The sequence below is a fragment of the Rattus norvegicus genome, chromosome 8, assembly GCF_036323735.1.
Source record: "Rattus norvegicus strain BN/NHsdMcwi chromosome 8, GRCr8, whole genome shotgun sequence".
Taxonomy (NCBI): Eukaryota; Metazoa; Chordata; class Mammalia; order Rodentia; family Muridae; genus Rattus; species Rattus norvegicus.
The window spans coordinates 132,513,122-132,531,756 of NC_086026.1; positions in this window are offsets into that span (position 1 = coordinate 132,513,122).

The following is an 18,635-nucleotide window of genomic DNA, read 5'->3' on the forward strand; positions in this document are numbered from 1 at the left end:
CCTCATATCCCAAGCAGACTCAGACTTTGTTACATAATCAGAGAGGAGGAGGAGGAGGAGGAGGAGGAGGAGGAGGAGGAGGAGGAGGAGGAGGAAGAGGAGGAGGAGGAGAGACTGACGGGGAAGTTCTGTAAAGAAGATTGTGGTAAGAAAGAGAGAGAAGAGTGGTAAAGATGCATCACCCTCATCAGCAGTCAGACCAGACATACTCCCCATTGTTTAGTAAGGGATATTTAGGGTGTCATTGACCTTATATTCGCTTGCTAACTTATCATTTATTCTTTTGCTCAACAGATATTTACTTAGTGCTTACCATGTTCTCAGCCAAGTCTCAAGGAAACAAAATTGCATACCCTGGAGCCTTTCTCAAAAGTTGAAATTCTTTTGTGATTTCAGATAGTCATGGGACTTCTTCACCTCAATGTGATGACAAAAAGTTATAGGACTAACTAAATATTCTTTTAGATCTAGAGAAGAACAGTCTCCAGTTGAAGTTAAAGGGACAGTGAGGCATCCATGTAAATTTTATACCATGTGAGTTCTGTTGACTCAAATCCTAGCGTCCAAACTCTAGCTCTCTGAGATCAAGTAGAACAATCAGTAGTACTTTAATAGGGAGTAGAGACCCAGGACCTGGCTAAGAAATGGAACAAAGGAAAAAATCCCATGATTTAATACGTGTGTATAAGCACAAACATGAGTGTTATGTCTAGCACAGCTGCAGGAACTGACCTGACTGGGGAGGTAAGGGACTGAAGAAAGGACAAATAGACAGACTGATGTATGGACAAAAAAGGCTGGAGTCAGGTGAGCTGGGGGTCTCAAATGAAGAAGACAAAGCAATTCAGAAGCTCAATTAGAGATGCTAACAAATAGACTCCAACCTTTCTCAGATCAAGTTCTTTCCTTCTCACTGTCTTTCACTAGAGCTGCAGTAAAAGATGGTAACACTAGAGGGCACTGACCAACGACCATACCTTGCCAAGGCCATGCAGAGTGTGATCATGTACCAGGAAAGGTGGGCTTTTGATGATATTACACCACACAACATTAGGAGGTGCTATGTGTATCCCCAGGAACTGATGTAGTGACAACAGGAAATAGTGATAGCATGAAGGAAATTCTTATTGTCTGAGTCAATATCTACTTTCCTTACATTGGTAAGGCTGGTTATAGCTCAAAACCTATGAAAGTGTAAGACAAGACCATGAAGCCTATCCTCATTCTATTTTCTGCTGCTTGAGGATGGATCGAGCCTGGACTTGCCAGTGTATGCATGAGACTTTGTAATATACAGCAGTTGTAACCTCTAATGGACATGGCCCAATTCATATTCTGAAATCTAACACTATGACCAGAGGAACTGGAAGTGGATAGAGACACAAGGAAAATTTATTACTCAATTCTATAGGTCACATTTCTTGTGTAAAGAGCTCCTTCTAACTTTACACCTTTTGAGCCACTCAATCCAGTACCTCAAAGTAAGATATTTCCCCATTTCCCTGCTATCTTCTTGTAAACTCTCCTCAAATTGCCCAATTTGAGTATGCCAATTGTTTCCTGCTGGGATTCAGGTGGCACAAGGAGACAACATTAAACCTAGGAAGGAAATTTGTTATAAAAGAAAAAATATGGTAAGTGTGAAGTTATGTCTTCAGGGAAAAGGTCTAGAAGCAAGGGCACTCTCTGTCTATTACCTTGTGGCTGGCTGTGTGGTGTGTTCCTGGCTCATCACAAATGTTGTGACATCACTAGGCATCCCAGATATCCAGGACCTGTTTGATCCATCTTGCTCTTAAAGTAGGCCACTTAAAAGAATTGTTATGGAGATCATACAAGTCTGGTCCAATGCTGGTCATATAAGATGGATATGGAAAAGACCAGGAGCTCCTTGAGGTAATTAAGATAGGGATAATATGTTTTTTCTTATACTTTATTCTTTTTATAAATTTATTTTTAGTTATATAAGTACACTGTTGCTATCTCCAGACACACCTTCAGAGGGCATCGTATTCCATTACAGATGATTGTGAGTCACCATGTGGTTGCTGGGAATTGAACTCAGGACCTCTGGAAGAGCAGTCAGTGCTCTTAACCATTGAGCCATCTCTCCAGTCCCCATACTTTATCTTTTACAGCTGATAAAATGATAAAAAGTTCTCTCAAAGAGAAGGAATTGATTGGGTGGCAAAAAATAATACACAAATATTTTATGACAGGATATGGAACAAAAATGGATTGTGAATGGTAACTCAGGGTCAAGAAATTTCAGGAAATGGAAGACATCATTTGGGTGCTGATGTCAGAAGGACTCATGAATGATGGAGTCAACTCCATGAGGCCCTGAAAGCAAACAGGCAGCTCTACAGCAGTCTGGTCAAGTTCTATGTCTATCTAGGGGACTCTGGAAGAGATTAAACACATAGAAGGGGACTCGAGTTGCAGTTTCCAACAGTTTAACAGATTAAAAAAAAGTTGGTTTCTATGCACAATGAAACCACTTTTTACTCTGGTAAAAAGTAGAATGGCATTTTATTCTTTTCAGGAAAATGGATGGAGCATCATGTTAAGTAAAACATGTTTAAGGTAAACAAAAAAAATCCCATGTTTTCTCTCATAGGCAGAATCTAGATTCAAATATAATATATACTATATAAATATATACACATATAGGACATGATAGTAGTCTGGAAACTGTGACAGGGAAGAAACAGGTTTAAAGGAAGGAGGAAGGGGAGAACAAGAGAAGGTTATGGAATAAGGAAAGACAAAATATTGCATGTTTTCTCTTACACAATATGTTAATTTAACACACACATACTCTCTCATGTGTCTCTCTGTGACTCTGTCTCTGTCTCTGTCTCTCTCTGTGTGAGTGTGTGTGTGTGTGTGTGAGTGTGTGAGTGTGTGTGTGTGTGTGTGTGTGTGTGTGTGTGTATCAAGACCAGGATTACTAGGTAGATGAAGGACAAGGGAGGGCTGAGACCAGCAAAAGGAAGATGTAATGTTATATGTCTATGATAGTCTCATAATGAAGCCCATTATTTTGTATTTTAATTAAAGCTTAACATTAAAAGGATACAACCAAAATTTGAGAGCTGACTGGATGCCAAGTGTCCAAAGGATGTAGGAAATCATTTGATCAGTCTCAGGGCTGTCATTCTTGGGAGCGAAGAAATAGTTTGATGGAAATTTATACCACTGTAAACTGAACCTGACTTTGAGCTTACCTTATTTTCACCAGCCTTCAAGTGCAGTGTGATAATGGATGTCTTCTACACTGGCTTCAGTATAGAGATTATTTAGGAGAGAAAGGATTAGGAGGGGGCTATTTGAAAGACAATGCAGAAAACAACCCACTACTTTTCCCTGTAAGGAAAACAGAAAATATTAGTGTCTTATTGCAGACAAGAAAGACATACATACGTTGATTCCCACCATACTTTCATTTAATTGTCAAATGTGACTGTTAAGGCAAACAAGTCAAACTAAAACAAGAGAACTGGTCTGATGATTCTTACTCTCAGAGAACAGTGGATAGTGCGACTGAATCCAATGGTGACTTAACTGTAGGCTTGTTTTACGTTGCTTTTCTTGATGAAGTATGTCATTATAGTTGTATTTGGTGCATACATATTAATCTAAATGAGAGCCGGCAAACTTTTTTTTAACATGTCAGACAGTAAATATTTCAGAATTTCAAGCCAGGTTGTTTCTATTATTATTACTGGACTCTGTAATTATGATGAGAAAGAAACTGTAGATGAGGTATTAGTGAAGGGGAGTGTATATCCTCATAAAAGTCCTTAAGAGGCTGGAGTTCATTGCCCTTTATCCAGGAAATTCCTTTATTTATCTGTTTGTTTGTTTGTTTTGTTTAATTTTATGCACTGGGTATATGTAGAAGGCCACTTGAAGAAGAAGAAACTTGTTTTGCACTACTGAGGCAGATTTTTGTTTTTTCCTTTCTTTCTTTTTCTTTCCTCTTTTTCTTCCTCCTTCCCTTTCTCCCTCCCTTCCTTTCTTCCTTTTTTCTCTCTCTTTCCATTCCTCCCTTTCCAACTGTAATTTCACTGAATTCAGGTCCTTGCACATGCTAGACAATTTTTTTTATTATCAGGCTACATCCACAGCTCTGGAGAACACTTTGCTGTCTTGGGGCAGGACTAGGATATTACTAGATGATTTGCTTCATTCTGATCTGCAGGGACCACTATCTCAATTTCTAATGGGACACTGCAATGGGTCATATTGTCATCAGAACTGTACTGAGTGAATCTGGGAAGTAGGAATGTGGTGAATACAAGCCTCCTGTTTTAGGGAAGATCATAAAGTCTGATGATATAGGTCCTTAGAAGACAATCTCTTCAAAGCTAAGGACTGGAGGTGGAGATGGGATAGTACAGGTAATCTATGGCTGCATAACAGTGTGTATGCAAAATGGCTTAAAACAACGCACTTCTTTGATTTTCATTGTTCTTGAGGGCTATGAATGATAATATATAAGAGGTAGAAAAGTCAAAAAGCAAAGCTCTTGGGGTTGGCAAGAATGAGTACATCCTTAGGCAGACCATTCCTGTGTGCATACAAACCTGAGGGTGGCAGGATATTGGGATCAAGCTAAAGCTGGTATGAATGGTCTGCATGGTGCCTTCATAAAGCTTTATAGATTCGATTCTTCATGTATCATTTTCCTTTATGAGTTTGTGGTGTTTGACTGCTTATGGGGCAAGTGAAACTGTGTCACTAGACAACAACTGAGGATGGTGGGAGTTACATCTACTCCTGACCAGGTTCCTGTCCTGACCACATGACCATGACACCCCATGGAGAGGACTATCATAATCAGTCACATAGGGGCAGCATCCAAAGCCCTTCCACATGCAGAGAAGTCATCCCTAACATCTCAGACCAAGACAGTAGAAAGCATCTACCTTTAGACCCCACCACTCCCCAAAATATATATAAGACTCTCTCCACAGGGAATAAAGCATTCACAACATATTTCAGTAAAGACCATCTGAGAGCATCTGTCATATAGAGCTGTAATACTTTGGGGGAGAGAAATTCTCTCCCTTGTCACTGGAAGCTGCTCAAGCCTACTGCAGTCACTTCCCCAGGCATCTGTGGCACCCACAGAAGAGACTTGGCAGCTTGCCTAGATCAACTCCCTCTTCCCTTTAGAGAGCACAGCTCTTTAGCTGCTCTGGCTAAAGATCTTCACATAGTGTCCAGTACACAGACAGACCAGCAACTGCACCATTTTTTTTTTGGTAAAGTAAGTCAGAAGGTTGTCAGTTCATAACAAACAACTGAATGTTATGGTAATCTGGTGGTTCCATACATAGTCAAAAGTTTCTCTGAAGTCTAGTAACAGCCTAAGAACTCTTTCTTGTAGAAGGGAGCATAGCATTATTCCACCTACCTGGAGGCATGCAATGGAATTTGAAGCTAGGATCTGGCACCAGAGCCTATGTCTTAGTTATTGTGCAATATTGTTAATTTAAGAAGAATGTCCACTGGGAGATAAGGAAAAAAATAGTGGTCATAAAATTAGATGGTTTAAAATTTTTGACCAAGAGGCTTGAAAACACTAAAAATAGTTTTGGCAAGGATGTTATCACAAAGAAGTAGGAGGAGTGATTCAGAGAAAGTTTCCAGAACATGACATAGTCAAGGGTCTTTATAATGAACAGGTACCAGATGCCTTGCAAGATAAATGAACATAGAGCTAGCTCCCTCAGAACAGAAAGGAGTGGTTAAAGAAAAAGACAGATATTAGGAGAAAAGACCAGAAGCGTATTGTTGGATTTTCAACAGCACTTTGGATGGTAAAGGATGTTGGCATGTCAGTGTTACTGTTAGAGCCAAATTATTAGATATGTTATGGACAGGATATGGACATATTTAGAATTGTAGGGATTTAAATTTTTACCTCCAGTTTACATTTTCTTGGGAAGAGACAAAATACACATTTCAGCAGAACAGAGGTTGTGCTCTTTTGTTACTGTTGTTATTTTGTTTTTCCACACAGAAGAATGGCAAAGGGGCATCCAAAGTCTCTGAGCAACTAACGTCAGAGAAAACAAGGGCCTGGGAATTTTGAACATTTTGAAAGATTATTATTTGGTCTATGATAGGTTAAACTGAAGAAATTTAGAAAATCTGTAGCAGATATAAAAATAGAAGCCAATCAAATGTGAGGGAAAGTCCCCCATTAATGCACCTGAAACAACAAGTCAAAGGAGCTTGATATTTATGCGATTGCAATAGCATGAACTAAAATTAGTGATTAACCAGAAACTGTCAAATATTGAGAGGATGTGGGGAAGGGTAGGAAGTGTGATGTGCTTAACTCTAAGCTCATCATTGGCAGGAAGTCAATACGTACTGGTTAAAATGAGCCTCACTATCACTTACCACATTTGGCAAGCACTAGAACAGCAGTGGACAGACAGGGGAATTGCTGCCTAGAGGAGTGGGCAGGTAAAGAAGAACTGTCTCTAATTTCTTTCTTAAGCAGCATTAACATTTTTATAAAGAAAAACTTTAAAATGTTATGTTATCAGAGCAGGGAACAAAAGCAAAAGGGAAATAAAAGAAGGAGAGAATGGTATTACAAGTGGAATTCTGTACTGTATACAGCACCCTGGAAGTTAAGAGATGGGCAAACCAAAACAAAGGATAAGCAAGCCCTAGAGAAATAAAAAAGAATAATCCCTATTCAGTGTAGTCACCAAAGTGCCATTAGGTTATTAAAACAATACTAAATTATAGGACAGTTCACTACCCAGGTGATACAAATGACGAATGATCCAATGCCAAATGATCACAACACTCTGCTGTGATCAGGTGGTTTGTTTGTGTTTTACCTTTGATGTCATGGTTAGGACACACTCACTCTTCTACAGTTCCTGTGGTCACTCTTTGGCAAGTAAAGGGTGCTTAAGAGTTGCTTGTTTCCAGATGAGGTTGGTTGGAAGTATAGGTTTGGTGTTTCCTGTATCATCTGAGGTATGTGTTCATGGTGATGCTGTCACCAGGTTATTATACTTTATCACCTGTGATCATCGGCTAAGTTAGCAGCTTCTCTGTTCTTCAGCTCCTGGAATTAAAGATAGCATCACATGTGATGATGCAACCCTACTGGGTTTCAGGGTATTTTTAGAGGTGTTTTTTTGGACATGTTATGGCGCCATGTCCAACTGCTGTCCTCTCCACTGGGATCCAGTAAGCCTCACACAGATGAGGTTCAAAGATGCCCAGCCTAGACCTGGTTCCTGCCTCTTACGGCCTGTTCCAGGACTTCTCCTCAACTCTTTTAACTCATACAGCTGGCCTTGCTGGGGACTTGCTACTTAGTGAGACAAAGCTTTTCTTATGAGTGGGCAAGAGGTTATGAAGACATGTGTATTCTCCACCCACCTCTAGGTCCTGAGGAGCACCTCATTGCTTCTTAGTAAATCTGGAGACATCTTACAAGGTGCATCTCTAGCCTGTTTTCCTTTCTTGCTTTCTTTCTCTGCCCTTTATCTTTGCTACCTGAGGATTATAGACCCTGACGGATTCTGGGGACAAGCTTCCATTGCATATGCCTTCTTGGGAACCCAACCCATTTCTAACACACTTCCATTCACTTAGGTTTCCAAACACACTTTCGAGTAAAGTTTGTTCTCAATCCTTGAATCTAATAACTGACCAGTAGCAATGTGGTTGACTTTATTGTTACTTTTATTATTTTTGGTAAAAGGCCCCAAATTCTATGTGTCTTTCAGATTTCCTTTTATGTATGCCTCACAACAGAGAAAATGGTGGGCTATCCATAACACTTTGGAGTCATAAACATAGGCTGTCAGGATGGCCTCTTCAGCAGTTCCAGCAATTGGGCCATATTCTCACAACTACCTACTGGTGGTCAGAAAGTACCACTATGCTGATATCATTTTCTGTGAAGTTTACCATTACTATTTGTTTGGATCTAATGGTCTTCCTAACACCATAGATGCTACAATATTCATTTGAGAGTTCTGGATAAATGTTCATTAAGCAGTTTCACTATTTTGTTAACATCACATCATTTACTGCGAACTATAAAACAATGAGACACGAGGAGCGGCAGGATCCCTGCGCCTGAGACACCGCCGGACCCTGAAGGAAACAAACCGGATTAACAGTTCTCTGCACCCAAATCCCGTGGGAGGGAGAGCTAAACCTTCAGAGAGGCAGACAAGCCTGGGAAACCAGAAGAGACTGCTCCCTGCACACACATCTCGGACGCCAGAGGAAAAAGCCAAAGACCATCTGGAACCCTGGTGCACTGAAGCTCCCGGAAGGGGCGGCACAGGTCTTCCTGGTTGCTGCCGCTGCAGAGAGCCCCTGGGCAGCACCCCACGAGCAAACCTGAGCCTTGGGACCACAGGTAAGACCAAATTTTCTGCTGCAAGAAAGCTGCCTGGTGAGCTTGGGACACACGGAAGCAGAATTTCTCTAGGAGGCACGGTCTGTGTTTACCGGAAGTCCCACACCCGCGGATCCCGGCCCGCAGCAGCTCTCTGCTCCCAGACCCGGTGAGAGAGAGACCCAACCGCCTGGTCAGGTGGGCACTCCTGAGGCTGCAGAGCGGAAGAGACCACCAACACTGCTCACCCCTGCCCACATCCCTGGCCCAAGAGGAAACTGTATAAGGCCTCTGGGCTCCCGTGGGGGAGGGCCCAGGAGCGGCAGGACTTCTGCGCCTGAGACACCGCCGGAACCTGAAAGAAACAGACCGGATAAACAGTTCTCTGCACCCAAATCCCGTGGGAGGGAGAGCTAAACCTTCAGAGAGGCAGACAAGCCTGGGAAACCAGAAGAGACTGCTCCCTGCACACACATCTCGGACGCCAGAGGAAAAAGCCAAAGACCATCTGGAACCCTGGTGCACTGAAGCTCCCGGAAGGGGCGGCACAGGTCTTCCTGGTTGCTGCCGCTGCAGAGAGCCCGTGGGCAGCACCCCACGAGCGAACTTGAGCCTCAGGACCACAGGTAAGACCAAATTTTCTGCTGCAAGAAAGCTGCCTGGTGAACTCAAGACACAGGCCCACAGGAACAGCTGAAGACCTGTAGAGAGGAAAAACTACACGCCCGAAAGCAGAACACACTGTCCCCATAACTGACTGAAAGAGAGGAAAACAGGTCTACAGCACTCCTGACACACAGGCTTATAGGTCAGTCTAGCCACTGTCAGAAATAGCAGAACAAAGTAACACTAGAGATAATCTGATGGCGAGAGGCAAGCGCAGGAACCCAAGCAACAGAAACCAAGACTGCATGCCATCATCGGAGCCCAATTCTCCCACCAAAACAAACATGGAATATCCAAACACACCAGAAAAGCAAGATCTAGTTTCAAAATCATATTTGATCATGATGCTGGAGGACTTCAAGAAAGACATGAACACACTTAGGGAAACACAGGAAATCATTAATAAACAAATAGAAGCCTACAGAGAGGAATGGCAAAAAACCCTGAAAGAATTCCAGGAAAACACAATCAAACAGATGAAGGAATTAAAAATGGAAATAGAAGCAATCAAGAAAGAACACATGGAAACAACCCTGGATATAGAAAACCAAAAGAAGAGACAAGGAGCTGTAGATACAAGCTTCACCAACAGAATACAAGAGATGGAAGAGAGAATCTCAGGAGCAGAAGATTCCATAGAAATCATTGACTCAACTGTCAAAGATAATGTAAAGCGGAAAAAGCTACTGGTCCAAAACATACAGGAAATCCAGGACTCAATGAGAAGATCAAACCTAAGGATAATAGGTATAGAAGAGAGTGAAGACTCCCAGCTCAAAGGACCAGTAAATATCTTCAACAAAATCATAGAGGAAAACTTCCCTAACCTAAAAAAAGAGATACCCATAGGCATACAAGAAGCCTACAGAACTCCAAATAGATTGGACCAGAAAAGAAACACCTCCCGTCACATAATTGTCAAAACACCAAACGCACAAAATAAAGAAAGAATATTAAAAGCAGTAAGGGAAAAAGGTCAAGTAACATATAAAGGGAGACCTATCAGAATCACACCAGACTTCTCGCCAGAAACTATGAAGGCCAGAAGATCCTGGACTGATGTCATACAGACCCTAAGAGAACACAAATGCCAGCCCAGGTTACTGTATCCAGCAAAACTCTCAATTAACATTGATGGAGAAACCAAGATATTCCATGACAAAACCAAATTTACACAATATCTTTCTACAAATCCAGCACTACAAAGGATAATAAATGGTAAAGCCCAACATAAGGAGGCAAGCTATACCCTAGAAGAAGCAAGAAACTAATCGTCTTGGCAACAAAACAAAGAGAATGAAAGCACACAAACATAACCTCACATCCAAATATGAATATAAAGGGAAACAATAATCACTATTCCTTAATATCTCTCAATATCAATGGCCTCAACTCCCCAATAAAAAGACATAGATTAACAAACTGGATACGCAACGAGGACCCTGCATTCTGCTGCCTACAGGAAACACACCTCAGAGACAAAGACAGACACTACCTCAGAGTGAAAGGCTGGAAAACAACTTTCCAAGCAAATGGTCAGAAGAAGCAAGCTGGAGTAGCCATTCTAATATCAAATAAAATCAATTTCCAACTAAAAGTCATCAAAAAAGATAAGGAAGGACACTTCATATTCATCAAAGGAAAAATCCACCAAGATGAACTCTCAATCCTAAATATCTATGCCCCAAATACAAGGGCACCTACATACGTAAAAGAAACCTTACTAAAGCTCAAAACACACATTGCACCTCACACAATAATAGTGGGAGATTTCAACACCCCACTCTCATCAATGGACAGATCATGGAAACAGAAATTAAACAGTGATGTCGACAGACTAAGAGAAGTCATGAGCCAAATGGACTTAACGGATATTTATAGAACATTCTATCCTAAAGCAAAAGGATATACCTTCTTCTCAGCTCCTCATGGTACTTTCTCCAAAATTGACCATATAATTGGTCAAAAAACGGGCCTCAACAGGTACAGAAAGATAGAAATAATCCCATGCGTGCTATCGGACCACCACGGCCTAAAACTGGTCTTCAATAACAATAAGGGAAGAATGCCCACATATACGTGGAAATTGAACAATGCTCTACTCAATGATAACCTGGTCAAGGAAGAAATAAAGAAAGAAATTAAAAACTTTTTAGAATTTAATGAAAATGAAGATACAACATACTCAAACTTATGGGACACAATGAAAGCTGTGCTAAGAGGAAAACTCATAGCGCTGAGTGCCTGCAGAAAGAAACAGGAAAGAGCATATGTCAGCAGCTTGACAGCACACCTAAAAGCTCTAGAACAAAAAGAAGCAAATACACCCAGGAGGAGTAGAAGGCAGGAAATAATCAAACTCAGAGCTGAAATCAACCAAGTAGAAACAAAAAGGACCATAGAAAGAATCAACACAACCAAAAGTTGGTTCTTTGAGAAAATCAACAAGATAGATAAACCCTTAGCCAGACTAACGAGAGGACACAGAGAGTGCGTCCAAATTACCAAAATCAGAAATGAAAAGGGAGACATAACTACAGATTCAGAGGAAATTCAAAAAATCATCAGATCTTACTATAAAAACCTATATTCAACAAAATTTGAAAATCTTCAGGAAATGGACAGTTTCCTAGACAGATACCAGGTATCAAAGTTAAATCAGGAACAGATAAACCAGTTAAACAACCCCATAACTCCTAAGGAAATAGAAGCAGTCATTAAAGGTCTCCCAACCAAAAAGAGCCCAGGTCCAGATGGGTTTAGTGCAGAATTCTATCAAACCTTCATAGAAGACCTCATACCAATATTATCCAAACTATTCCACAAAATTGAAACAGATGGAGCCCTACCGAATTCCTTCTACGAATCTACAATTACTCTTCTACCTAAACCACACAAAGACACAACAAAGAAAGAGAACTTCAGACCAATTTCCCTTATGAATATCGACGCAAAAATACTCAATAAAATTCTGGCAAACCGAATTCAAGAGCACATCAAAACAATCATCCACCATGATCAAGTAGGCTTCATCCCAGGCATGCAGGGATGGTTTAATATACGGAAAACCATCAACGTGATCCATTATATAAACAAACTGAAAGAACAGAACCACATGATCATTTCATTAGATGCTGAGAAAGCATTTGACAAAATTCAACACCCCTTCATGATAAAAGTCCTGGAAAGAATAGGAATTCAAGGCCCATACCTAAACATAGTAAAAGCCATATACAGCAAACCAGTTGCTAACATTAAACTAAATGGAGAGAAACTTGAAGCAATCCCACTAAAATCAGGGACTAGACAAGGCTGCCCACTCTCTCCCTACTTATTCAATATAGTTCTTGAAGTTCTAGCCAGAGCAATCAGACAACAAAAGGAGATCAAGGGGATTCAGATTGGAAAAGAAGAGGTCAAAATATCACTATTTGCAGACGACATGATAGTATATTTAAGTGATCCCAAAAGTTCCACCAGAGAACTACTAAAGCTGATAAACAACTTCAGCAAAGTGGCTGGGTATAAAATTAACTCAAATAAATCAGTTGCCTTCCTCTATACAAAAGAGAAACAAGCTGAGAAAGAAATTAGGGAAACGACACCCTTCATAATAGACCTAAATAATATAAAGTACCTCGGTGTGACTTTAACCAAGCAAGTAAAAGATCTGTACAATAAGAACTTCAAGACACTGAGGAAAGAAATTGAAGAAGACCTCAGAAGATGGAAAGATCTCCCATGCTCATGGATTGGCAGGATTAATATAGTAAAAATGGCCATTTTACCAAAAGCAATCTACAGATTCAATGCAATCCCCATCAAAATACCAATCCAATTCTTCAAAGAGTTAGACAGAACAATTTGCAAATTCATCTGGAATAACAAAAAACCCAGGATAGCTAAAGCTATCCTCAACAATAAAAGTACTTCAGGGGGAATCACTATCCCTGAACTCAAGCAGTATTACAGAGCAATAGTGATAAAAACTGCATGGTATTGGTACAGAGACAGACAGATAGACCAATGGAATAGAATTGAAGACCCAGAAATGAACCCACACACCTATGGTCACTTGATTTTTGACAAAGGAGCCAAAACCATCCAATGGAAAAAAGATAGCATTTTCAGCAAATGGTGCTGGTTCAACTGGAGGGCAACATGTAGAAGAATGCAGATCGATCCATGCTTATCACCCTGTACAAAGCTTAAGTCCAAGTGGATCAAGGACCTCCACATCAAACCAGACACACTCAAACTAATAGAAGAAAAACTAGGGAAGCATCTGGAACACATGGGCACTGGAAAAAATTTCCTGAACAAAACACCAATGGCTTATGCTCTAAGATCAAGAATTGACAAATGGGATCTCATAAAACTGCAAAGCTTCTGTAAGGCAAAGGACACTGTGGTTAGGACAAAACGGCAACCAACAGATTGGGAAAAGATCTTTACCAACCCTACAACAGATAGAGGCCTTATATCCAAAATATACAAAGAACTCAAGAAGTTAGACTGCAGGGAAACAAATAACCCTATTAAAAAATGGGGTTCAGAGCTAAACAAAGAATTCACAGCTGAGGAATGCCGAATGGCTGAGAAACACCTAAAGAAATGTTCAACATCTTTAGTCATAAGGGAAATGCAAATCAAAACAACCCTGAGATTTCACCTCACACCAGTGCGATTGGCTAAGATCAAAACCTCAGGTGACAGCAGATGCTGGCGAGGTTGTGGAGAAAGAGGAACACTCCTCCATTGTTGGTGGGATTGCAGACTGGTAAAACCATTCTGGAAATCAGTCTGGAGGTTCCTCAGAAAATTGGACATTGAACTGCCTGAGGATCCAGCTATACCTCTCTTGGGCATATACCCAAAAGATGCCTCAACATATAAAAGAGACACGTGCTCCACTATGTTCATCGCAGCCTTATTTATAATAGCCAGAAAATGGAAAGAACCCAGATGCCCTTCAACAGAGGAATGGATACAGAAAATGTGGTACATCTACACAATGGAATACTACTCAGCTATCAAAAACAACGAGTTTATGAAATTCGTAGGCAAATGGTTGGAACTGGAAAATATCATCCTGAGTGAACTAACCCAATCACAGAAAGACATACATGGTATGCACTCATTGATAAGTGGCTATTAGCCCAAATGCTTGAATTACCCTAGATCCCTAGAACAAACGAAACTCAAGACGGATGATCAAAATGTGAATGCTTCACTCCTTCTTTAAATGAGGAAAAAGAATACCCTTGGCAGGGAAGGGAGAGGCAAAGATTAAAACAGAGACTGAAGGAACACCCATTCAGAGCCTGTCCCACATTTGGCCCATACATATACAGCCACCCAATTGGACTAGATGGATGAAGCAAAGAAGTGCAGACCGACAGGAGCCGGATGTAGATCGCTCCTGAGAGACACAGCCAGAATACAGCAAATACAGAGGCGAATGCCAGCAGCAAACCACTGAACTGAGAATAGGTCCCCTATTGAAGGAATCAGAGAAAGAACTGGAAGAGCTTGAAGGGGCTCGAGACCCCAAAAGTACAACAATGCCAAGCAACCAGAGCTTCCAGGGACTAAGCCACTACCTAAAGACTATACATGGACTGACCCTGGACTCTGACCCCATAGGTAGCAATGAATATCCTAGTAAGAGCACCAGTGGAAGGGGAAGCCCTGGGTCCTGCTAAGACTGAACCCCCAGTGAACTAGTCTATTGGGGGAGGGCGGCAATGGTGGGAGGGTTGGGAGGGGAACACCCATAAGGAAGGGGAGGGGGGAGGGGGATGTTTGCCCGGAAACCGGGAAAGGGAATAACACTCGAAATGTATATAAGAAATACTCAAGTTAATAAAAAAAAAAAAAAAACAATGAGACACATGAAATATATAATTAATAAATCAACCAGAAAAGTATGGTGAAGAAATATAGCTATTTTCACTTACTCTAAAAAAGAATTCTTTCTTTCTAAACAGAAAATCATTATTAGGGAGGATCTTACCATAGACCAGGCTGGCCTACTTCAACCACCTAAGTGCTAGATTTATGACACAAAGCACAGTTCATAGATTATTTAGGATGATTCCAAATAAAAATTAATGGAGTATGGAGCTGCAGATCTGTTTCAGTGGTTAAGAGCACTGCCTGCTCTTTCAGAAGTCCTGAGTTCAATTCTCATCAACTACATGGTGGCTCACAGCCATCTGTGAAGAGATCTGATGCCCCCTTCTGCTGTGTCTGAAGACATCGACAGTATACACACATATATATAATAAATAAATAATTCTTTAAAAGGTATATTCTTTAAAAAATCATGAGTCAGGTTGATACAAATTTTAACCATCCATGTGAAATCCAACAATAAGCTTTGAAAAATGCTATAATAAAAGTTAGAAAGAGAAAGAATAGTCAAGAGCACAGTGCACAATTACATTTTTGCTTACAACTAATGGTTCTTCCACATTCCGCTGAGTTCTTCTCACCTTCTGATAACACAGATGAAGGATATGAGCAAAACATTGCACCTTTGAGATCCCTCCATTATTCACAACCTCATCGTGTATTTCCTAATAGGCAACCACAGAATATTTTCTTTTGTTGTTTTGCTTCAGACTCTCTATCCTGATTGCTCTCTATTTGAGACCCACGTGTCCTACCACCAGCAGAGATGCCAGAGCATTGTAGAACTGGTGTTATCACAGCATGCTGTCACATAGATAGCACAAAGAGATACCAGTTGTCTTTGAATATCTAAATATCAGGTGCATGACAGGAAATAGGCACACTCAGCATTTTAGTAATCACTCTATGCATCACGACTTTGGGTCAAATGTTTTCTACATGGATTGTTGAACCTATAATTCATAGCCTGGACACATCTCAAAATTCATCTTCTGAAGATTATTGGGAACTTTGGCAATGTTTTTGGTAGAATTTTCAGTGGAATTTTAGCTTCTGTTATCAGTTGTCATTTGAAAGCAAGGATTGTGTCTGTAAAATATTCCATGAAATATCTTGTTTCTAGGTTTGATTAGTGATGTAAAAATATAAAAAGTTTCCTTTTCTCTGACCTTTCCTCTTTATACATAGTATTATTGTACTGTTTTTATATTCCTATATATTTATTTTACTATAGTGGCAATCAAACTGGGGGCTTCAAGTATGCTAGGCAAGAACTCTACCATGTGTTCTTTTTTAAAAGTATTTTCTATCTTAACTTTTAACTTATTCCTAGTTATTTTACCATTTGGAAAACCTCATTACATATATAAAGTTAACATTATCATTATCATTGCAACATTTCACCTTGCTGGTTTCAATATATACTTATAGTTTAATGACTAACAGATATTCAACATGTGAAGAGCAAAGGGCAATTTTCACTTATGTTACATTTAAATGTCCAGTGTTATTTGGAATTGTCCATTCTTTGTTATAATAAGCCCTCTCTTCTGTTTTACTTATTGATATCATTACAGCCTTCACAATCTCAGAGACCCTGATATCACAAGAGTCTCAGAATTACTGATGTAGGCATATGGCGCTTTGGTTTTCTGAAAGGCAAGGTCAGTGAAGCCCAAATCAGAGGCTTTCGAATATATTCTTTTGCCTGCTTTGTACTATCTCTCAATCCCATTTTACATGGTGCCGAATTCCTACATAAACAATTTCTAAACTAGATACTTGCTAAAAAAATCTGTTATTTTGTATGTTATGACTTACAAAGAATTAAAACAGAAAAAAGAAAGCAGCAGCTGTGTATTTAATTCAAGGCCTATATATGTTTCACAAAGTCTTTCTAGAAACCTGATGGCACATTGCTATTACAATTTTTTCTCTGTGTCTGAAATGTCAATAGTCTATTTTTAAAAATTACACAAATGTTTAGCCAAATTGCCCTCTGAAACAAGATCTTAAAGCTTGAGATGATCTGGTCTCTGCATTGGGAAGCACAGATTGGAGTTTTGAGGTAGGATTAGAAAGGGAACGCAGGGGTTGACCAACTTGGGTTTATATCTAACAATCCACTGTCTTCCTGCCCAAACATCCCTGGATTTTACTTGTTTAAGTATAGTTTCCAAGTGAAAATGCTTCTATAAGAGAACCTAAAATGTACTACCTAATTGAAAATGGAGGGTGCCACCAAGTTCCATCAGTTCCTTAACAGAAAGGGCATGGCTTTGGGAAAGTATATTTAATAATTTGGGAAGTAAGACCCCCTTATATAAGAAGATCCAAAAGCAAGAGTTAGTGGAAAATAATGTAGTCCTATATACATAGATTGTTGAAGAATGCCAGATTGGGACATTTTTCCAAAGATGCCACCCAGAGAAACAGTAGCCAAAAGAAAGGGGGAATATTATATGAGTGATGGAAATGTCTGAAATTCTTACTGCTTGCACAGATAAGTATTCCTGCTTCTTTAAATACTGTTTTGGAACTTTTTAATTTTTTTCATTGCTGTGAATGAGTCATATTGGCAAATTTTTCTTTTACTCTTTGGTTGCAATGTCCAACTTGGGATCACCATGAAAGTACAGTGGAAACTGACATTTCAGAAAAAGTATGGGAAAAAATAGAAGACCTAATACCAATACTATCCAAACTATTCCAAAAAATTGAAACAGATGGAGCACTACCGAATTCCTTCTATGAAGCCACAATTACTCTTATACCTAAACCACACAAAGACCCAACAAAGAAAGAGAACTTCAGACCAATTTCCCTTATGAATATCGACGCAAAAATACTCAATAAAATTCTGGCAAACAAAATCCAAGAGCACATCAAAACAATCATCCACCATGATCAAGTAGGCTTCATCCCAGGCATGCAGGGATGGTTTAATAGATGGAAAACCATCAACATAACCCATTATATAAACAAACTGAAAGAACAAAACCACATGATAATTTCATTAGGTGCTGAGAAAACATTTGACAAAATTCAACACCCCTTCATGATAAAAGTCCTGGAAAGAATAGGAATTCAAGGCCCATACCTAAACATAGTAAAAGCCATATACAGCAAATCAGTAGCTAATATTAAACTAAATGGAGAGAAACTTGAAGCAATCCCATTAAAATCAGGGACTAGACAAGGCTGCTGACTCTCTCCCTCCTTATTCAGTATAGTTCTTGAAGTTCTAGCCAGAGCAATCAGACAACAAAAGGAGATCAAAGAGATACAGATTGGAAAGGAAGAAGTCAAAATATCACTATTTGGAAATGGTAGATAGGTGCACTGGAGCTGCAGACCCCCTGTGCCCAAGACACCACCAGAACCTAAAGGGACTGGATTAACAGCTCTCTGCACCCAAATCCTGTGGGAGGGAGAGCTAAACCTTCAGAGAGGCAGACAAGCCTGGGAAGCCAGAAGAGACTACATTCTGACCATATTTCTGACGCCATAGGAAAACACCAAATGCCATCTGGGACCTCGGTGCACGGGGGCTCCCGGAAAGGGCGGCGCAGGCTCTCCTGGTTGCTGCCCTAGTGGAGAGCTCATAAGCAACACCCCATGAGCAAACTTGAGCCTCGGGACCACAGGTAAGACC